Source organism: Anomaloglossus baeobatrachus, chromosome 5 (genome assembly GCF_048569485.1).
Source record: "Anomaloglossus baeobatrachus isolate aAnoBae1 chromosome 5, aAnoBae1.hap1, whole genome shotgun sequence".
Taxonomy (NCBI): domain Eukaryota; kingdom Metazoa; phylum Chordata; class Amphibia; order Anura; family Aromobatidae; genus Anomaloglossus; species Anomaloglossus baeobatrachus.
In genome coordinates, this window is record NC_134357.1 from 399,883,674 (window position 1) to 399,907,197 (window position 23,524).

At 41.8% G+C, this 23,524-nt stretch overlaps 1 pseudogene; it reads right to left on the reverse strand.

The window, feature by feature from the left end:
• Positions 1 to 476: 476 nt before the first annotated feature.
• Positions 477 to 13,605, reverse strand: LOC142310206 (keratin, type I cytoskeletal 19-like; annotated as a pseudogene).
• Between the last annotated feature and the right edge of the window lie 9,919 nt (positions 13,606 to 23,524).

Genomic DNA, 23,524 nt, shown 5'->3' on the forward strand with positions numbered 1-23,524 from the left:
TGCTTTTAATGGATATATGGCTTGTCGTAATGGAGATTGTCACCTCATAAATATGGTTCTAAGATCATAAAGTGAGAAGACTATCCTGATCAGTATAAAACACATATGGAAACTATAAATTGTGAGGAAGGAGAATTTACACTATTTAGTGTAAAGTATTGCCTGACAACCTTGGTAGTGACAGAAGAAACCATCCTATCAACAGGCCCTCCATTTTTTCCTCTGGTAGACCCAAGCTTTGACACTCTAATGAGCCTTACAAGTCTAGAAAACCCTATATGGATTTGGCTTTGGAGCCAATCAGTTGCTACTTGGGTCTATTTCTTATGAGTTGATCACAAATGACTTATGTGTACAACGAGAGCACCAAATATAATGCAACTAGATGCATACAGTACAAGCAGATGGTGTCCCTCAAAATAATTTCTTCTGGTCATTCCAAGAAACTCCAGTCTGACATGTAGACATAAACTTTTCTAATAATTTTCTCTTGGCGACACAATTTGTCTGCTTTCAATTTCTTCTGTTATGGAGACAACTCTTACAAGCTTTGATCGTACTAAAAGACAAACAGACAAAATACAATGTTTCTTAAATAGAGTTTTTAGGCAACTTTAGATGCCATTGATTTGTTTATTTCTACTATTAAATAGGGTATTCTCAGGTTCATAAATTGCTTTTATTAATTAGACAGCATGACAATAAGAAAGTTTAAAATTATCTTGCTTTTTACATTGGCCTTCATTCTACTGCATGAGAGCTTTTATCTTACATGGTGTACAGCTAATTTCCGTGGTGCTTGGCCACTAGCGCCTGGCTGAGTGGGCACAGAAATTACCTAACCTTCCAACCACCTCTACCAAGTCCATTGATTTCAATATAGCAGTTATCGGCTAACCCCCTCCCTTTCGACTCCTGACAAGCTGATAAGTTCTGTACAACCAAAATCTCTGGCACATCATGACTCAGTGTCCAAAGCTGTATGCTTATTCAGATTCACTGCTAGCACTACGTGCAAATTCATTAATAGCAGTGTACACTCCAGAACAAACCACTGATAGCTGAATATTTTGCAACAGAACTTGTGCTGAGCTTAAAGGCTACTTTACACACAGAGATAAATCTGTGGCAGATCTGTGGCAGATCTGTGGCAGATCTGTGGCAGATCTGTGGCAGATCTGTGGCAGATCTGTGGCAGATCTGTGGCAGATCTGTGGCTGCAGTGAAATTGTGGACAATCTGTGCCAGGTTTGTGGCTGTGTACAAATGGAACAACATGTCCATAATTTCACTGCAACCACAAATCTGCCAAAGATTTATCTCTGTGTGTAAAGTGGCCTTTACAGTTCTACTAATACCAGAACTGTCACTAAAGGAGGAGTGCCCACCCTGCCAGAAATCAGGAAGTGAGGAGATATAGTTAGGAGACTGCATAGCTCTTAGCTGCTCAAGGGACAAATTTAAGATACCCTTAATTTTACCCCTTCAATTTTTCCTACATATATTTATCTATGTTAAGATCTAAAGGTGGAAAATACCATTACAATTTTACATTTTAACTGCTTTTAAATATTTTGCTCTCTTGATGATTGTGGAATAGCAGTCTCCTTTTAGAAATATAGGAGGCAATAATTATGGTAGGTAGCATTAGTAAAAATTAATATTATAACTTCTATAAAATATGACTTCTATAACATAGAAGATCCAGTGGTTATCACCAAGCAGTGGAGATCCGGCTTTACCTTTGTGGTGGTAAGGTCTGTTAAAAGTCTATGATTGCATAGACTATCAATACAGTTTTTCCATTAATGTTCCTGCTCTCAAGTTTTCCATGAAGTCATTTTTTATCTTTTCTCCTTAGCGTATTTTCTTTTGTTTTAAGGGTAAGTTCACACAGTGCGTTTTTCGCGGCGTTTTTCGGGTGCGTTTTTGGCCTCAAAACTGCATGACTTTGCTTCCCCAGCAAAGTCTATGAGTTTTCATTTTTGCTGTACGCACACAACTTTTTTTTTAAGCTGCGTTTTTGAGCTTAAAAAAAAATGGACATGTCAATTCTTTCCTGCGTTTTTCTGCGTTTTCCCCCCATGCAATGCATTGGAAAAACGCAGAGATCAAAAACGCAGAGATCAAAAACGCAGCAAAACGCAGCCAAAAACGCACCAAATTACGGTAAAATCGCATGCGTTTTTTTTGCCGCGGGTGCGTTTGTGTGCGTTTTTAGCGGCCAAAAACGCAGAAAAGCGCAGCGTCAAAAAAAAAAGGCAGCATGTGCACATAGCCTAGCATTGTTTCTTTGTTTTCCGTTCTTTTACCTTCCTCATTATATTCCTTTTCTATTGGTATCTCTCATCTATCATATCTTCCGGCAAATATTACAAAAATTAGTGGTGAAGGCTTCTATGTGAATTGTCACTCTCCACAACCCATCCTTGGTGCTCTCAATGTGGTAAAACCTGCTTTTGCTGCCACAATATTTCTTCAGCTTAACAGAATTTTAACATTCTTTTGTTATCTAATCTGAGAGCAGCAGAATGTTGAATAAGAAACCTGGTTTTCGAAAATCACTGTTTTATCAGCAGAAGATTATCACTAGAGAACTGATAAACCTATTGCCATGTGATCCTCCATATTCTTGAGTTTTGTATAGCTCCACACCCACCACCGATTGGCAACTTTCTCTCTATGCACAATGTACACAGAAAGCTGCCAATGAGTAGTGCGAGCAGAGGTATACATAGCTCAGCATTGAGAGAACTGGTAGATCTACAGCTGACAAAACAATGATTTTACCAAAACTGCAGCAATCAGTCCCCGTAAGTGATACATCACTAGAATCAGGGTCTCTGTCCTTACATCAGACTAATCTCAGATGGGGTAGTAAAGGCTGGTGACAGATTCCCTATTAAATAATAAGCATCTCTAGCATTTCTTTTGGCAAGTAAACATAGGGTAATTAAACATTGTCATGATAATATACAGTATATATGTATACCATTACGAGTAATATTGAAAAGCACATCAATTGTTTCTACTCACCTTCAGCTACAGGTGGTGAAGACTTTGTTGCACTTAAAAGAAATTGGAATGTGGGTTAGAAAACACACTAATTGATAATTGGGCTACATTTTATCTACAGTGGCTTGAGAAAGTATTCATATCCCGTGAACTTTTCCATATTTTTTCATGTTTTAGTGGAATTTAATGTGACATACCAACACTAAAGGGGGCTTTACACACAACGACATCGCTAACGAGATGTCGTTGGGGTCACGGAATTTGTGACACACATCTGGCCTCATTAGCGACGTTGTTGCGTGTGAAACGTACGAACGACCGCTAATGATCAAAATTACTCACCATATCATTCATCGTTGACACGTCGTTCTAATCTCAAATATCGCTGCTGTTGCAGGACGAAGGTTGTTTGTCGTTCCTGAGGCAGCACACATCGCTATGTATGACACCCGATGAATGAGGAACAACACCTTACCTGCGTCCTCTGGCAACGAGGTGGGCGTCACTTTCTTTCGGCTGCTCTCCGCCTTTCTGCTTCAATTGGACGGCTGCCGTATGACGTCGCTGTGTCGCCGCACGAACCGCCCCCTTAGAAAGGAGGCAGTTTGCCGGCTACAGCGACGTCGCTAGGCAGGTAAGTTCGTGTGACGGGCCCTAGCGATGTTGTGCGCCAGAGCAGCCTTAAGTAGCAAGTATTCGTGAAGTGTAAAAGAAATGATACATGGTTTTATGGTTTTCTAAATATTTTTACACTGTAAATCTGAAAATTTTGATGTGCATTTGTATTCAGCCCCCTTGAGTCAATACTTTGTAAGACCACCTTCGGCTGTAATTACTGCTGTAAGTCTCTTGGGGTATGTCAATACAAGTTTTGCACATCTAGAGGCTGACATTTTAACCCTATTTTTCTTTAAAAAAATATTCTAGCTCAGAGAGATTGGATGGAGACATCTGTGAACAGCAATTTTCCAGTCTTACCATAGATTCTCAATGGGGTTTAGGTCTGGACTGTGATTGGGCTATTAACACATATGAATATGCTTTGACCTACACCATCCATTGTAACTCTGGAAGAATTTTTAAGGCCGTTGTCCTCCTGGAAGGTGAACCTATGCCCCAGTCTCAAGTCTTTTGCAGCTTCTAACAGGTTTTATTCCAGGATTGCTCTGTTTTAGCTCCACCCATATTCCCATCAACTCTGACCACCTTTTTGTCCCTGCTGAAGAAAAGCATCAGCAAAGCATGATGCTGCCACTACCATGTTTGAAGGTGGGGATGTTGTTTTTAAGGTGATGTACAGTCTTAGTTTCCCACCACAAATAGCATTTTGTAATTAGCTCACAAAGTTCTACTTTGGTCTCATCTGACCAGAGCACTTTCTTCCACACAATAGCTGTGTCCTCTACATGGCTTTTTACACAATGCAAATGTGTCCTCTTATAGCTTGCTTTCAAAAATGACTTTCTTCTTGCCACTCTTCTATAAAGGCCTGATTTGTGAAGTATACGACTAATAGTTTTCCTGTGGTCAAATTCTCACACTTGAGCTGTGAATCTCTGCAGCTCCTTCAGACTGACCATGGGACTCTTGGCTGCTTCTCTAATTAGTGCTCTCCTTGCTTGGAATGTCCATTTAGGTGGACAGCCATGTCTTGGTCGGGTTGTAGTTGTGCCATACTCCTTCCATTTTTGGATGATTGATTGAACATTGCTCAGTGCTCTTTTCAAAGCTTGTGATTTGTTTTAGAACCTAACCCGCTTTACTCTTTAAAACTTTATCTCTGACCTATCTGGTGTGTTCCTGGGTTTTCATGATGCTGATTGATCCCTAATGTTCTCAAACAGACCTCTAAGACCTTTAGAGAACAGCTGTAATTATACTGAGAAAATTACACACGGGGCACTCAACTTACTAATTCTGATATTGATACTTCTGGATTTTATTCAAGGGTATCATACTACATAATTACATAGGCACATCACAATTTTCAGATTTATAATTTTATAATATTTGGATAAATCATGTATCATTTTTAATATACTACACAAATCTTTGCTACTTTGTCTTAGGGACACTTTGCACACTACGACATCGCAGGTGCGATGTCGGTGGGGTAAAATCGAAAGTGACACACTTCCAGCGTTGCTCTCGACATCGTAGTGTGTAAAGCCTTTTTGATACGATTAACAAGCACAAAAGCGTCGTAATCGTATCATCGGTGTAGCGTCGGTCATTTCCATGAATTGGGAAAGACCGATGTTACGATGTTGTTCCTCGTTCCTGCGGCAGCACACATCGCTGTGTGTGAAGCCGCAGGAGCGAGGAACATCTCCAACCTGCGTCCCGGCCGGCTATGTGGAAGGAAGGAGGTGGGCAGGATATTTATGTCCCTCTCATCTCCGCCCCTCCGCTTCTATTGGCCGCCTGCCATGTGACATCGCTATGACGCTGCATGCCCCGCCCCCTTAGGAAGGAGACGGTTCGTCGGCCAGAGCAACTTCGCAGGGCAGGTGAGTGCATGTGAAGCTGCCATAGCGATAATGTTCGCTACGGCAGCTATCACCATGATATCGCAGCTGCAACGGGGGTGGGGACTATCACGCTCGGCATCGCAGCATCGGCTTGCGATGTCGTAGTGTGCAAAGGGCCCATTAGCATATCACCTAAAATCCCAAAATGCATTTAAGTTTGTGGGTGTAAAGTGAGAAAATGTTGAAAAGTTCACAAGGTATGAAAACTTTTTTAGACAATGTATGTGGGTATGTGCACAGATTTAGTATTTTCAGCAGATTTCTCTTCTACAAAAACCAGAGTGTTGACAGGAAAAATGCTACATAAAATACACAGAGTTTTTGCATGCTTTTTTGTGTTTTAACTTGCACTTTTTTCCCATTCTTTTGAATGGATGACGAGTGCTGCAAAAACGCTGAAAGAATCGAAATGTTGCAGATTTGTAAAAACATTTTTAAGGTTCAAATCTGCAAGGAAAAAAATAACAGCTTGAGATTTCCAAAATCTCCTTTATTGTGTACTGCATAACTGTTTTTTTTTCACCAGCTAAAACGTGCTGGAAAAATGCAGCAAAAACACATGTGCAGGACCATGCTGGACCATGCATGGCCACACTTCTTTCACCTACTCTCTCTTTCCTCGATGTATAGAAGTAATCAACAGGAAGGAATAAAGTAGAGTGAGAATGATACATACGGTACATACTGGATCAGACTACTTAGCATTTGTTTGTAGTCTGTAACCATGGAGACAGTCCTTTATATGATCTGTGGTCACACATTGGAAGGAAGTATTTAGTCAAAACGTTTTTTATCTTTTATTTTGGTAAAGAGTGTGCATTTAACTGTTAAAAAGTTCAACGATTGTATAAAAAACGTACAGAAGGAGAAAAGCAAGTGATTTGGCTTCGGCTAGGCATAACTGTTCAGCAAAATTTCAAATGGAGATTGTTTGGGAACTATATTATACAGGACAACTTTCAGAAATTGTTCACACAGAGTAAGGGCTCGTGCGCATGTTGCATACTCACATGCCTTTACGCTGCGTATAGCACTGCAGTGTAAATGCATGCGTCCTGCGTCCCCTGCACAATCTATGTAGATTGTGCTTGAGACGTGCGCACGTTGCTTTTATGAACGCAGCGATTTGGATGCTAAACTTTTGACCCAAATCCGTGTGTTCATAAAATGAGCATGTCAATTATTTCTGCGTTCTGGATGCAGCTCCCACTCTGTCTATGGTGGGGGCAGCAGCCAGAGCGCATGAAATCGGCTTTTTTTAAACAAAAAACGGCATCCATTATGCAGTCTTTCTGCAGCGATTTGAAGCGCACATGTGCTGTCAAATCGCTGCAGAATATTCTGCAGTTACGTGCGCATCAGCCCTCAACCTTACAGATTCAGTGCTTGTTTGAGTGGTCCAGGATTTCACCCTATTTGCCGAGAGCCTCCTTTACGATCCAGGAGAGTAAATAAATATAAGGGCAGAGTCACACTTGCGTATCGCTTCTGATGCGAGAGCAACGGATGTGATATGCTAATGACCCTCGGCTCAGGCTCTGCAGCGAACATGAGCCGAGTGTCATGCGACTGTGATCCATTCCAGAGATCAGATCACAGCCGCAGAGGAGACGGAGGGGTTAATCCCCCCATCTACTCCATTGTCAGCCTGTGCGTATATCGCACTGCACTTGCATGTCAACTGACTGCAGTCCGATGTTTGTCTCGCACCCATAGACTTGTATGGGTGCGAGTAACACAGATCTCGCAGACAATCACAGCATACTGCGATTTTTTTCCTCAGTCCAGTTAGGGCTGAGGAAAACTTGCAAGTGTGAGCTGCAGCATCTTCTTACATGGGACCAAGTGCAATGCGAGATTTTCCCCTAAGCCAAACATACAGAATGTTTAAGAATTTGAATCTTACACAACATTAATATATCTTCTGATATGTTTTCATCATGCAGGAAGAACAAATCTTACTTAAGCTATGTGCCCACGCTGCGGAAAATTCGCGGAATTTGTCATGATTTTTTTGCGGATATTCCGCAGATTTCTCAAAAATCCGCAGTACAGCGAGTTCCCAGCCATTTTTATGGTATTTTGGAAGTGCTATGCTCATGCTGCATTTTTTTCCGCAGCAGAAATAATGAGGATTTCCCTGCGGAAAAATCTGCAGCATGTCAATTATTCCTGTGGATTTTTCCGCACGATCCTATACTTACCTGCCTTGATTGAAGACACCAGAATCACTTCCTCTGGTGCACAGGAGTGCAGTGGAGCCAGGAGTGGGCAGCAGGAGGTGGGCAGGGGCTTGCACGAGCTCTGGTCATGTGACAGCCGGAGCTAGTTCAGGCCCGCCCACCTTCTCCAGCAATGTGCAGACAGACATGGCCGGAGAGTGAAGTGTTGCGTGATGGAGGTAAGTATGAACTTCCCGATCACTCAGCACTTATTCTGCATTGAGGATTCAGTGCTGAAGCCATGGTACTGTATCCTCAATGCAGAATGCCTGCAGCATAACCGCAGGACATTCCACAATACAACCGCAGCATTAAAACAGACAAAGTTGTGCTGCGGTTTTCTGGTAGCTCCTGCGGAATGTCCTGCGGATATATCCATAGGACACTTTCCCCGTGGGCACATAGCCTTAAGGCTGCTTTACACGCAGCGACATCGCTAGTGATGTCGCTCGTGAAAGCACCCGTCCCCGTTAATTGTGCATCACGGGCAAATCGCTGCCCGTGGCATACAAAATCGCTAGTACCCATCACACATACTTACCTTCCTAGCAACATCGCTGTGGCCGGCGAACAGCCTCTTTTCTAAGGGGGCGGTTCATGCGGCGTCACAGAGACGTCACACGGCATGCGTCCAATAGAAGTAGAAAGGCGGAGAGCAGCCGCATGAAAGTCACGCCCACCTCGTTGCCAGATGATGCAGGTACAGTGTTGTTTTGCCATTCCTGGGGTGTCACAAGTAGCGATGTGCGCTGCCTCAGGAATGCCGAACAACCTGCGTCCAAAATCAGCAATGACATTTGGGAAATGGACGACGTGTCAACAATCAACGATTTGGTGAGTATTTTGCATTGTTAGCGGTCGCTCGTACGTGTCACATGCAATGACGTCGCTAACGAGGCCGGATGTGCATCACGAATTCCGTGACCCCAACGACATCTCGTTAGCAATGTCGTTGCGTGTAAAGCTCCCTTTAGTGTTGAGGAGAACTTCGTAATTGAATTGATGGTCCTGGGAGGAGAGATAAGTAGTTATCGACTTGGGTGGGTAGGGGGAATACAACTTGTAACACAGGAATTACATTGTATTTACAGTTTATAAGTACGGGATCTTTGTTAAATGAGGATAATTTAAAACAAATTATGTAAAAAAAAATTTCAAAGAAGGAAACAAAGGATATTTAAAAAAGATAACTTTTTAGTTGCTTTATTTCATATTTTAAATATTTTGGAGCAATAAGAAGTTAATTTAAGATGATTTACTTACTGCGTGTCCTGATTATCAATTAGTAGTTGATATGTAGAAATTTCTCTTTCCAAATGTGTAGTAACATCCATTAAATTCTTGTGGTCTTCAATCTGACATTCTTGCTTGGCTCTTATCTGTGACAGACTAGCTTCCACTTGGTTGATGAGGACTTGTAACTGTGACAGCTGGAATCTATAACTGGCTTCTTTTTCCAATAACGTGGTTTCAAGTGCTAATTTCTATAATGGTTAAAAATTGTTTACTGAATATACTTTCCAATAAGCGTTCCAAAAATTTTTGAGTATTATTGCTTTTTTTTTTTTTTTGTAACCCTAATAGATACAAAATTACAGCAGAGCAAGCCCTACCTCCTCTACATTCATAAGACATAGCAACTAGACATGGTCTCAATCGTGAGATAAGTGTAATCACATTTATTAGACATCAAAGGCATATCATGTGGATATGATTCATCATATCAGCATGATATCTGTCAAAGAGCAAGGGAATAACAGTCTAGTGAACAGTGACTGCTGCAGATCCCTGCACCACACTGGTGAAAAAAGAGCGGCTGCAGGGGTGATATAACTTCATTTTCTCCCTGCAGCCACAATTCCAGTTAGATACCTGCACATGTTTTAAATGGTAATTATCGGTAGATTACCACTATGTTTGCGAGGAGATACAATATTTATGGCAGGTTCCCTTTAAGTTTAATTTACAAACTGTATGTACTCTCTAGTTTTGTATTTACCCTTTCATTTTTCGTATCTTTCATCTAAGCTATGTGTCAATATATTTGAGGCTTAGAATTTACCATGCTTAGTTGGCTTTGTAGATCAATATCCAAAGTTTGAACCATTCTCTTCAATTCTATGGCCTCACCCTGGAAGGTAGGAAGGTGTTCAGAGGAGCCAGATTCTACATCCCGTTTCAGTTCTTCACTCTGGAAATCAGTAAACATGTATGAAAAGTACTCAAATCTTATACAATGGCTCACATTGAAGATGTTTTAATAAGTTGAAGAATAATACAAACCTTTGCCAGGAACCATTCTTCTGCTTCTGCTTTGTTATTTTCCATCAGAACTTCATATTGAACACGAATCTCAGATAACATTTTGCTCAAGTCTATTGTCTGGGGGGTGTCCACTTCCACGGTGACTCTAGCACCAAGCTGATTGTAAAGGCTGTTTATTGCCTGGTAGTACATGGAAAAAAGTAAATGTGTTAAGCCCCCATCACATTTAGCGACTTACCAGCGATCCCAAAAATGATGCGAACTAATAAGGATCGCTGGTAAGTCGCTGGGAGGTCGCTGGTGAGATGTCACACAGTCAGACCTTACCAATGACTCAGTAACGATACAGGTCGCAGTAGTGACCTGTGTAACGATCTCTGCTGTCCTTGGGACCCTGTCACACAATGTCAAACATAGCGATGCGTTCTGCCCAGCAGGACATCGCCTTTGAAGAAAATAGTCCAGGACATTCAGCAACAACCGGCAACCTCAGAGCAGGGGCCAGGTCGTTGCTGGATGTCATAGACAGCGACATCGCTAGCAAGATCGCTGTTGCGTCACAAAAAACGTGACTCAACAGCGATGTCGCTAACGATGTCGCTTAGTGAGATGTAGCCTTTAGTTAAAACAAATGTAAGAAGTTGGTAGGATCATACATCCCAAAAGGTCAAAAAATCTAATACTGAACTCATTTCTACAACCCACGAAGACAGTTTTTATTCTTTTGAGGACCACATCTATTTGTCTAAGCTTTTACCCCTAATGTAGTCTGATTGTAAAACCAATGATTTTACCAGACATTTCTTCATTCTAAACATGTGTTCTTTTTAAATATGTTTTGTTCAATGAATATTTGAGTCCCTAATATTTTGCACCACTACATTACATCTTGATTGGTCTTCTTCTTAAGCATATCTTGAAGGTTTTGATGGTAAATATCAAGATCGTCAACTTCATCCTTGATAGCCTCTAACTCATGGCGAAGAGCCTTCACATCCAGTTCAATATCAGTTCTTAACTTGACCTCCAACTCATATCTTGGAATACATAAAAAAAACAAAAAGGTAATGAGTTCTTTCCTCAAAGAAATATATAAATTGAAATAATCGGCCTCCTTATAGAGGGCAGATGTTTGGGGACTGAGTGACTTCTACCTCTGCATTTCAGATAACTGAAGCCCTTATGGTGGTTCATGATTAAAATGTATAAATATAAAGACATACTTACTTATTTTGGAAATCATCCACAGCTAAGCGAGTATTGTCAACCTGTCGAGAAAGCCTTCTGTTGTCCATTGTGGATTTGAATATCTGAAAGAAAAAACCCAAACTGTTCATTTGTCTTTTATATGTCATAATTTGACCCTTAAATTGCACCTGTCTTAAAAACATTCTATATTATGTAGCTGCTTCACGTCAATTTATGGATAAAAGTTGGTAAAATTTCATCCACTTTTTTGGAATGTAATATTTTCCAAATTTTCCACATGCAGAATCTAGGTAGATTATCTTTTGTGGACATTTAAACAAACCCTTAAAGTAGAAGAAAGGTGGTTTTAAAGATACAAATGAAATGACTTTAAGTCATCTCCGTTGATACCTGTTTTATTAGAGTCTGTATGAAATGAAGCTTACGGTCTACTTTTCTAACTTCAGAAACACACTAGGGCCATTTTATTTATTCAAGATGTTTTTTGGCATACAGGAGAAACACAATTGCAAACCTCGAAAACAGACCTCCTCCATGAAGATGTTGACCTAAATTGCACTCACACCCAGGACCCTATTTCTGCAAGGTAACACAATTCCTAAACAGTTATTATCTTTTTTGGAATCTAGAAATAATTGAACTTCTAAGATTGATTTAACTTTCTATTTTAAACAGTAACACTATCGCTTAGATCTATTCTTATTTTACCCACCACCAAAGATGTGATAGATCCACTTTGTGATCTGGAGATGATCAAACTTTTTACTACTATTTCACTAATAAGTAAGTATTGCCATTTTATCTTTAAAAATATTATAGAAATTACTTTCATCAAACCTTCAGTTGAATCCCTGTAGCAACCTTACCATGTGTGATATGTGCAATTGTTCAGAAGATGGAAATGTTAGTAATGTCCAAAATAGTCCAAAGTTGCAATTTTACAGAGAAGATAACTCACGTTGGGTATGTGCACTGTAAAATCACAAAGATTTTTTTTGAGGAGTATTTTAAAGCAGGCTTGCTCAAAAAAATGCCTGAAAAATTGCATGAAAAACACTTGAAAAATGTTTCCTATTTAACTTTTATTGTATAACCACTTTGCTATTGATATGTTCAGCCTTTTTGAGTGTTTTTTTCTGATTCAGGCTTTCAAAACTTCCTAGATTGATAAAAGAAAGTGCATGTCACTTCTTTGAAGTGGTTTCTGATGAAAAACACTGGAAACTAGGCATGGTACAATTAAAAGGCTGCAAATTACAGATTTTTCGTAAAAAGAAAAACTACAAAAAAATTCAAAAAGTCCTCAAAACTGCTTCAAGGAAGTAAATACTTCTCAAAAAAGAGCATTACCTTAAGCAGTTTCCAGTAGTAATCGTGTTATTTTTGACTGCCTTAATACACATACCCTAAAGGCTGTGTGCACACATTGGATTTTTATTGTATTTTTTTTATTCTTTTTTTTTTACATAAAGGGAATCCTTATGCCAGCAAAGTCAATGAGAATCCTGAAGTGTAGTGCACATGTTGAATATTTTCTCCTTGCAGATTTGGTGATGAAAAAAACGGCAGCATGTCAGCCTTTTTGTTTCAGATTTCACTCATTCAAATGAACTGGAAAAATCTGCACCAAAAATCCACATAAAAAACACACCAAAAATGAGGCAAAAACTTTAATTCTTGCCACTGCGATTTTTCTGCCAAGAGATGCAGAGATGGTGCAGGAACCTCTCCACCAAATCCTTAACGTGTGTATATAACTGTGGAGGACCATCAGTTTTAGAAAACACAATCAAACAACTCATACCTTCTTAACGTTTTGACAATAGAACTTTCAATAAATTCATTTTAAAACATAAGATCTAACTAGTGCACCAAAAATAGCAGTGTTAAATTGACCTTACCTTTCTTTGAAGTTCTTCAATTGTTCCAAAAAAGTCATTAAAGTCAGGTAGCATCTGAGGATGATTTTTGTCATACCACTCCCGAATCTTTCTCTCCAAATGAGCATTCTCTTCTTCCAAGGAATGCACCTTCTCCAAGTAGGTTGCCAGTCGGTCATTGAGAATCCTCATGGTGTCTCTCTCATTTGCGGGGAGTATATTATGCTTCTTGAAGTCTCTGCTAGAACTTTCCCTAATATGGCTTCCATGTGTTTGTCCAAAGGTAGATCCATGGCTAAAGGAATTGTGTTTGATAATTGAACTTCCAGTAGGTTTTGATCGAAAACTAATTGGTCTCCAGCTACAAGCAGTAGTGGATTTACTGAAACCTCTGAGGTTCAGTGAAGTTATCTGATTGAAGATTTGAGGGGATAGACTCCCTTTGAGTTTTGCTGGTTGAGACTGCTGTGAGTTGTGGCTCATGGTGTCAGTATAGCATATATTACATATATTATACCTGGCAGGCTTGAGAGTACAAAGAAGGTTTTTACAAATTTAAGACCTCTTTTAAGAAGCATGATAATGGGTGTGAGAATAACACATCTTCTTTACAGGCAATATAATGTAATCATTTCCTTTCTTAACTCAGTAAGTGGATTTGTCAGACAATGTAAAAAACATCTAAGAACATGGGGGTGGCAGGCCAGATTGTAGACATTTACAAGTTTAAAATGCTCCTTAGGTGATACTTTGACACACCCAACTACGCAACATGGTAAAAAAAACCCTCATCTTTAAAGCAAAGAGGCTTACACACCTCCTATAATATCCATAATTGGTACACTGATTATCACAAGATACATATACCGTACATGCATCTAAATAGCAGGTCATAGCACAGTGATTCAGAGAAAAGGTACACATAAGCCTACAAATTAGACCTAAATCTCAAAATGTTCACGTAATTGAGTGAGATGCTATCTAATTTATTGTTTAGGGGTTTAGAACTGAGTCCTAGTCATTTGTTTAGTTATTTTATTTATCTTTGCATCTATTACTTGTTTTATGGTTAATATGATATGGGAAGTATAAAAGGTAAGAGGAGTAGATGGTTTCTTAGGTCCTGTTGAGGTTTGCAGTTGATGGGATTAAGTGAAAAAAGTGAATGAACTTAAAGAACTTCTATTCATATATTATATCAGACGTAAGTGTCAAGACTTGGAACCAGTAGAACCTACTGAAAACAGCCATCTATGCATGGAAAACTGCAAATATGGCCAGGGAAAATAGTGAAAATGTATAATAAATAAGAGTAATTGTGGAGAAGGGGACACTATTCTTGCATACGTTAAAAACAAGTAGAAACTATTGTTTGTCTGTAAAAGTCTGAGACTTTTACTTTTTGATCTTTTTAGTTGACTCTCACATTGGGTTATAAAAGACTGCATCGATTATTTCTCTATATTATTCAATCACTTAATTATTATTGTGTTTTCTCCAGCCTTTGATAAAAAATAATATTTTCTACCGGTAAATTAACTAATAACATTATACACTACTCACAAAAATTTAGGGATATTTGGCTCTCAGGTGAAATTTATGGAAAACATAAAAAGTTTACACTACAGGGATATTTTATCATGACAGTAGGGCATTTAAGTAGAAGCATGCAATGGTGATTTACTCTGAAACAATTTATTGAAACAAAAGCCAACAACATTGGTGGGTATACCCCCTAGAAATGTCAATGTTTAAATAACTAGTCATGTGGCCTTGAGCATCAATTACAGCTTGATAACGATGTCTCCTGCTGTTCACAAGTGGAGTTATTCTCTGCTGAGACATGGCATGAAGGACAACCCTCAGGTCATTGAGGTTCTGAGGTACAGAGTTACAAATTGCTATACAACGGCTCAAAATTCCACCACCATCACCAAAGGCTCAACTGGGCACAACAGTCGCTGATGTATAGCACTCTCCTTTATGTCCCACATTGTTGGCAGTTATCATTTCTGCTCAGCGGGAATCAACTTTCATCAGTGAACAGCACTGAGGCCCACTGAGGTCCCCATCAAACATACCTGCTCCCTGGTCCATGCAAGACATTGATGCATGTGCCTGGTTTTGTGGTTAAGTACCCTTAGGCTATGTGCGCACGTTGTGTACTAGCCCTGCAGACATTTCTGCAGCGATCTGAAGAGCACACGTGTGCTTCAAATCACTGCAGAAAATTTCCGTAGAAAAAAAAAAGCCGATTCCATGCGCTCTGCCTGCAGCTCCTGCCATAGACAGAGCAGGAGCTGCCGGCAAAGCGCACGGAAGAAGTGACATGTCACTTCTTGAACGCAGCGCTTCGGGCAGCAGCCGAAGCGCTGCGCTCTAAGACGCCACGTGCGCATGGCCCCTGCACAATCTCCATAGATTATGCAGGGGACGCAGGACGCATGCAGTTATGCTGCGCTACAAAGCGCAGCGTAACTGCATGAATTACGCACACGTGCGCACATAGCCTTACAGGTCAGCTAGCATGCTGACAATGCTGATGTGATTGATTTCCCCTGACTTGGGTGCCTCTTACTTCCCTTAAATGTGCCTAACGATATGCAGCATTTATCATTGCATTCTGAAGTGCATTGTTCACAATGAAGCGGTCATCAGTGTGAGATGTGGCCAATAGACATCCACTTTTATATCTTTCTGGGATTCTTCCAGTCTCTGTGTATCTCTGTTGCAACCTGCTGATGACACTCTAAGAGAACATCCAGCTTGAAGCCTTACAATGGAGAGGTACTGCTGATCAATTGTTTGGTGTTGCCTTGGTCTCATGATGTCGAAATGTGAACAGTATGATGAGGAGGACTGTAAAAATACCAATTCTAATTGAATTCTGAAATATATTGGGTGATTCATAGATCAAACACTTGTGAATTTTGCCATTAACTTACTCGTTAGAGAGCAATAAGTTGTGCAAAAATTAAAGAAACATTGAACAGTTAGACATGAGTATTTAAAAGATTAGAGAAGGTCACTGTGAAGATGTAATTTACCCTCTCACTGTATATGCTGTGATACTATGTCATGATATGTATATTTCCCTGGTTGTATTAGTTGTAATTCATGTATTTTCTTGGGGGAGCTACTGGTCTCAATGTGTCTCTCTCATACAATTGTAGTCTTGGCATCTAATGTGATTATGTAAATAGCCTGTCCTCTTCTATCCAGAGTTGTGTATCTAATCTGTAATTGCATTGGCCAGTGAAGGAATAGTCATTGTTCTGTACAGCAGAGGATCCCTTCATCTACTGTGGCTGGCAGACATATTGGAGCCCTGTGATGGACCAAACCATTGATGATAGGATGTGTGACCCCTACCCCCTGAACAAACATGGTGGGCTGGTCAAGCAGCCCAGACAATGCATTTCCCTTTTTGTAATATCAGAGTGAGCTGAAACTTGAAGAGAGCAGGAGCCCCAGCCTGGGTGGCTGTGGACACGGACAGAGCTAGGCCTGTGTGGCGGCCCGTGGGATTGTGTGGAACTCTTTGGACTACTGTAAGGACGATTGCTTTGTTATCCGGTCCGAGGATTGTCGGGAAGGGCCCCCGAATCTGTTTTATGTGGACTAATCGTGTGCTGTTCCTGTATTCCTGTTAATAAACCTGTTGGATCGTTCCTCGGCCTCGTCCATCCTTTGCTCTCTTGTACACCCCCGTCACAAACTGGTTAGCAGCGCTGGGATCAGAGCAGAAGGAATGGAGGACAATGGCTCAACATCAGGAACCAGCACTGCAGAGTACAAGACCTGGACTTTGGGGAGCCTGCAATCAAAGGCCCGTGAAGTAGGAGTTCGTTTCAAAGGACTCTCCAAGGAGCAGCTGATTGAGGCGCTAGAAGGAGTCTGTTCGCAAAATGACGTGGAGGAAGGATCCTCACAGCAAACGGAAGAAAGACGGCAGCCGCAGGTGAATACCCAAAAAAGTCAATGGGTTGTGTGGTACAAGGAGGAGATGGCACTGCTTGGAGATGAGGCCACCATAGAAGATAAGAGGGAGGCCATGCGTGGAGCTAAAGAGAAGGAGCGCAGGATGGAGGAGATGGCACTGCTGGATAAGGAGCTCGCTGTGGAAGCCGCGAGAGGTTCCAGACAGACTGTAACCCCAGCACCCATCATGAGGGAACTTCCCAGGGTGTCCCGCAAAGACTTTAAGCCGTTTAATGAGGCTGCAGGCGACATTGAGGGCTTCTTCCAGGACTTTGAGCATCAGTGTCGATTAATGGAAGTCCCGGACAGGGAGCGTGTCCGGCATCTGGTTGGGCTCCTAGAGGGGGGAGCTGCTGAAGCCTATAGAGCTATGGACCCTCGGTGGAACTGTGAGTATGCGGATATTAAACAGACTATTCTAGAACATTATGCTGTGACCCCAGACACTTACAGGACTCAGTTCCGTGCTTTAGCCTGTGATGGGGAAGTGTCTTTTAAGATATATGCTCATAGACTCAAACAAATATGTAATCGCTGGCTGGAGGCAGAGGAGGCCTTATCTTGGGAGACCTTCCTGCAGGTCATCCTAAAAGAACAATTCTTTGCCCAGTGCCCCGCTGAGATCCGGGAATGGGTGCGTGAGAGAAAACCAGCGACAGTGGAGGAAGCTGCTGCTCTCGCTGATGAGGCTCTCACCATCAAGCCTCAGTGGAGGGTTCTGTTGGAGGATGGAGAGACGCCTAACAGCTCCACAACACCGGATGCCCCCAGTTATTCTGTCCCCATTGTTCCCCGTTCCTCTAAGCCACCACATGTTGATACCCGTGTTAATGTGCCTCCAGTTGCTTCTACTGCACTTTCTGGAATACGCCGGGGAGAGGAAGTAACAGAGCGCAGGTGTTATGTTTGTAGGCATCCCGGGCATTTGCAGGCCTCATGCCCAGCCAGGCCATGGAGGAATCATCCTCAAACCCCTACAGCACCTTCAGGTGGGAGCCGGCCTCCAAGTTCCCCTACCCCTTACCCAAGAGGACGCCTTGGATGGAGGGAGACCCAGCTCAGATGCTATCAATGTGGACAGCCAGGGCATTGGCAAGTCTCCTGCCCAGCTGTTCAAATGAGGACTGATCCTGCACCCAATCGGATTGTTAATTATTTACAGCCCAGTGCCATGGAGGAAGATGTGGCACCGTTATGTGAGGACTGGCCTAGTGACTCAGCCCCCCATGTTGCACCACCAGGAGTTTACGGGGTGTGACCCGCAGTTATGACGACTTCTGCTCATCGAGGTAAGCACTTGCAGGAGGTTGTGCTGGATGGACAGAGACTTGTTGGATTTTGTGACTCGGGTGCTTTCCTCACACTGGCTGATCCCCGAGTGGTTCGGCCTGAGGCAATCCATAGAGGACCTGGGATTGTTATTGAACTGGCTGGTGGACAATGGAGGACTATTCCCACAGCCACTGTGGATCTGAACTTTGGTTTTGGGGTCAGGCGATGTGTGGTTGGGGTGATGGGTGGTCTGCCTGCAGCTGTTCTCCTGGGCAATGATGTGGGAGAGCTACGATGCCAATTCGTGGCTGCATGAAGCCACATGTAAGTAACGCTCTGCCTGTGTGTACTTAACCAGTGACCTGTAGAGGTCCCTAGTACGTACACAAGTTGGGAGGGGGAGGGATTGTGAAGATGTAATTTACCCTCTCACTGTATATGCTGTGATACTATGTCATGATATGTATATTTCCCTGGTTGTATTAGTTGTAATTCATGTATTTTCTTGGGGGAGCTACTGGTCTCAATGTGTCTCTCTCATACAATTGTAGTCTTGGCATCTAATGTGATTATGTAAATAGCCTGTCCTCTTCTATCCAGAGTTGTGTATCTAATCTGTAATTGCATTGGCCAGTGAAGGAATAGTCATTGTTCTGTACAGCAGGGGATCCCTTCATCTACTGTGGCTGGCAGACATATTGGAGCCCTGTGATGGACCAAACCATTGATGATAGGATGTGTGACCCCTACCCCCTGAACAAACATGGTGGGCTGGTCAAGCAGCCCAGACAATGCATTTCCCTTTTTGTAACTTCAGAGTGAGCTGAAACTTGAAGAGAGCAGGAGCCCCAGCCTGGGTGGCTGTGGACACGGACGGAGCTAGGCCTGTGTGGCGGCCCGTGGGATTGTGTGGAACTCTTTGGACTACTGTAAGGACGATTGCTTTGTTATCCGGTCCGAGGATTGTCGGGAAGGGCCCCCGAATCTGTTTTATGTGGACTAATCGTGTGCTGTTCCTGTATTCCTGTTAATAAACCTGTTGGATCGTTCCTCGGCCTCGTCCATCCTTTGCTCTCTTGCACACCCCCGTCACAGTCACATTAAGGTCACCTGAAAAAGTTAAGGGTGCTTTACACGCTGCGACATCGCTAACAATATATCGTCGGGGTCACGTCGTTAGTGACGCACATCCGTGACGTTAGCAACATCGCAGCGTGTGACACCAAGGAGCGACGATCAACGAGCGCAAAAACGTGAAAAATCGTTGCTTGTTGACACGTCGCTCCTTTCCCAAATATCGTTGCTGCTGCAGGTACAATGTTGTTCGTCGTTCCTGCGGCAGCACACATCGCTATGTGTGACACCGCAGGAACGGCGAACATCTCCTTACCTGCGTCCACCGGCAATGAGTTAGGAAGGAGGTGGGCGACATGTTCCAGCCGCTCACCTCCACCCGTCCTATGGAATTGGACGGCTGCCGTGTAAAGTCGCTGTGACGCCGCACGAACCGCCCCCTTAGAAAGGAGGCGGATCACCGGCCAGAGCGACGTCGCAGGGAAGGTAAGTCCGTGTGATGGGTGTAAGACATGTTGTGCGCCACGGGCAGCGATTTGCCTGTGATGCACAAACGACGGGGGACGGGTACGCTCGCTAGCGATATCGGTACCGATATCGCAGCGTGTAAAGTACCCTTTAGAGTGCATTTTAGGATCATCTTGAAATTTCACCTGAAAGCCAAATATCCTTAACTTTTTGTGAGTAGTGTATATTGGTAAACTGGAAGCTAGAACAGTAGTCAACAGTTTGTGAATTGTATTATTTTATTTACATGCTGTATATTGAAGCTTTTCTACTTTTTATGGAGGACAGTTTGACAGATGTGAGACCATGCACTGAATGTATATTAGTTGTCATCAAGATACTTTTATTTCCTATTGTCACTTTTGCAAAAACGTGTGCCACAGAACAACATTCTCATTTGCAGTATAAGTAAAGTAAATACATACCACTCGGACCAGGAGGCTCGTAACAAATCTTGATAGACATTTCAATACCAACCATGTTTATGTAGCCAAAGGCACTTGTTATACTTGCTATATGTCCCTTGAAAAAAATCAGGATCTAGGATAGTCCTATCCCCCTATTATTGGACAAAGAGAGCTTGTGCAGGATTCCATTTGAGAACTTTATTGATAGCAAACAAGTAGCTAGGGAATTAGCTAAAGATACCCGGAAAGGGCTTTGAATAGGAAATAAACAGCAATCCCTTCTATCATCAGGATCGTGTTTTCCACATGACCCTGTTGTAGTGCTTAGGGCAGCAGTTAGTGGCGAGTGGCGTAAAAAATATTTTTTTATCAGTTCTTCCCTTCTCTATACCAAATAGCCCAAAAATATTCTTATTTGTGGAGAGGTGTGGGAAGGTGTGGTTTAGCGGTTTCCTGTATTCATTTATATTCATTACATATCGGCAGATCTTTAAAAAATTGAATTAACCTAATCACATGTATTTATGGTGGTTAAATAGAATGTCAATGGTTTTTGCACACCGCAGTCCCAGAACAGTACCTACCCAATTTAACGCTAAAAATGAGCAGGAAGGCTATATTTACACGACTTAATTTCTTGGCAAATTGTGTATCTTTTGTTGCAGTTGCAAAAAAAAATGGACCTCAACAGTAAAAAGGCAACATAAACTTTAAATTCTATTGTCTATAGCCTGCACACACCAATTACTGTAGACGAAATTGATGTCACAATTAAAAACTTGAAACCGGTTAAAGCCCCACGCCTCGATGGGATTACAGCCCTATATTAAAAAAAGTTTTCCTATATCCTAAATCTCCACATCCATGCGCATTGCAATAACATGCTACTATGTCATAATATGCTTCAAGAATTTTATAGAGCCCATGTTACAGTTATCTTCAAGCCAAAAAGGGACCCACTATCTACAAAAAACTATAGACCCATCTCCCTGTTGAATATAGATCTTAAGATTTTTACTGTCATAGCTAACCGAATAAACAAGTGCCTTCCAAGCCTTATAAATTCAGATCAAGGGGGCTTTATACCCTCTAGACAAGCCCCAGGCAACATACGCAAAAACCTCAATATTATCATTTAATACGTTAACAAATCCAACTCCCCATTAGTGATACTAGCTCTGGACATAGAAAAAGCATTCAGTACAGTCCTTTCTCTTTCAAATGCTCCACAAAATGTTTTTTTCACACCAACCTTTAATGGCCCTCAATCTGTTTCCCAATAGTGTACCTAAAACTACCGACCACCTTCCCGGAGCTTATAAATATAAATAGAGGTACCAGACAAGGGTGCCCACTTTTCCCAGCCCTCTTTGTCTTGGTCATGGAACCATTGGCACAAACAATACATCAATATCCAGACATACTGGGCCAAAAAATAGGTTCTAAAATTCATAAAGTCAGCTTATTCACCAATGATTTAGTTCTAACACTAATTAATCAGCACACTTCCCTACCTAACCCCTTTACAATCCTTAAGAGATTCGAAAACATCTCCGGCCTAAAGGTCAATGTTGAAAAATCAGAGGCCATGTTTATTAACAGTACTCTCAGAGATCAAGAGTCAATCGTACAAAATTTTAACTTCCAACGGAAAGACCACTACCTTACTTATTTAAGAATCAACCTCACCTCCCATAGAAATACCTTATTTAAATGGAATTATATTCCCCTAATAACATAAATGACGCAAGATTTATCCCACTGGTCTGATCCGCCACTCTCCTTCCTAGGTAGTGAAAATGCAATCTAAAGGGCTACATTGCCTCAGTTTTTATATTTTATATCATTTACATTCACTGCCCATAGTAATACCAGTACAGATATTAAAAAAAACTACATTCTACAATATCTCGATTCTTGTGGAACAAGAGAACAAGAATTTCTTTACAAACCTTATTCATGAATAGGAAGTTAGGTGGAATATCCCTTCCCAATTTTACTATTACAATGCAGCACAAATTGCTCAACTAGCTACATTTAATGCCAACTAACATATCCCCAACTAGGTAAATTTATTGGATCACTCTTATTCCCTTATAACTTGGACGGTTTAATGTGGGCCACTGGTCTTTTACCATCAAACATACAGGCAAAATCATCCTCATCTTCTCATTCTCTACAAATATTGATTTGATTTGACAATTCATTGAACACAAATTTATCAACCGTTACAGCCCTCCCCCCCTCAAAATTATTTAGATTACAGCAAATATTTTATTTTATTGAAACCCTTAAAATGGGCTTAGCCTACTCAAAACCTACAAGATTCGAACCTACGATGTCTTTAGGATCTTCTTGGAAAAGTAATGATCTTCCTCATCTACTCCATAATTAATCACCCTTCACTAAAGGCCCCATCACACACAACGAGATCGCTAACGAGATCGTTGCTGAGTCACAATTTCAGTGACGCAGCAACGATTTCGCCAGCGATCTCGTTATGTTTGACACCTACCAGCAATCAGGCCCCTGCTGTGAGATCTCTAGTTGTTGCCGAATGGTCTGGACCATTTTCTTCAAAAGTGATGTCCTGCTGGGCAGAACGCATCTCTGTGTTTGATGCCTACTAATGACCTCCTAACATGGTCCCAACGCCCACCAAGATCGTTATACAGGTCGCTGATCATTACTGCATCGTTGGTTAGGCCTGACTGTGTGACATCTCACCAGCGACCTCCCAGCGACTTACCAGCGATCCTTATCAGGTCGTATCGTTGTCGGGATCGCTGGTAAGTCGTTGTGTGTGACTGGACCTTTAGTCAGAAACTAAAATCAATGGAACAATGAGAAGCTGACCTAGGGATTACACTGATTATAAGCTGTTGGCAGTACGAGAGACAGCAACCATTTCTCCCTCATGGAGATTTCTCTTAACCCCTTCACGACTGATGACTAGAGATGAGCGAACCGGTCCCGGTTCGGCTCGAGGTCGGTTCGCCGAATGGAGGTCCCGTTCGAGTTCGGCTCGTCGAACGTTCGAAGAACCAAACTCGAACTGCATAGGAAACAATGGCAGGCAATCACAAACACATAAAAACACCTAGAAAACACCCTCAAAGGTGTCCAAAAGGTGACAAACAACTCACAACACAACACAAACA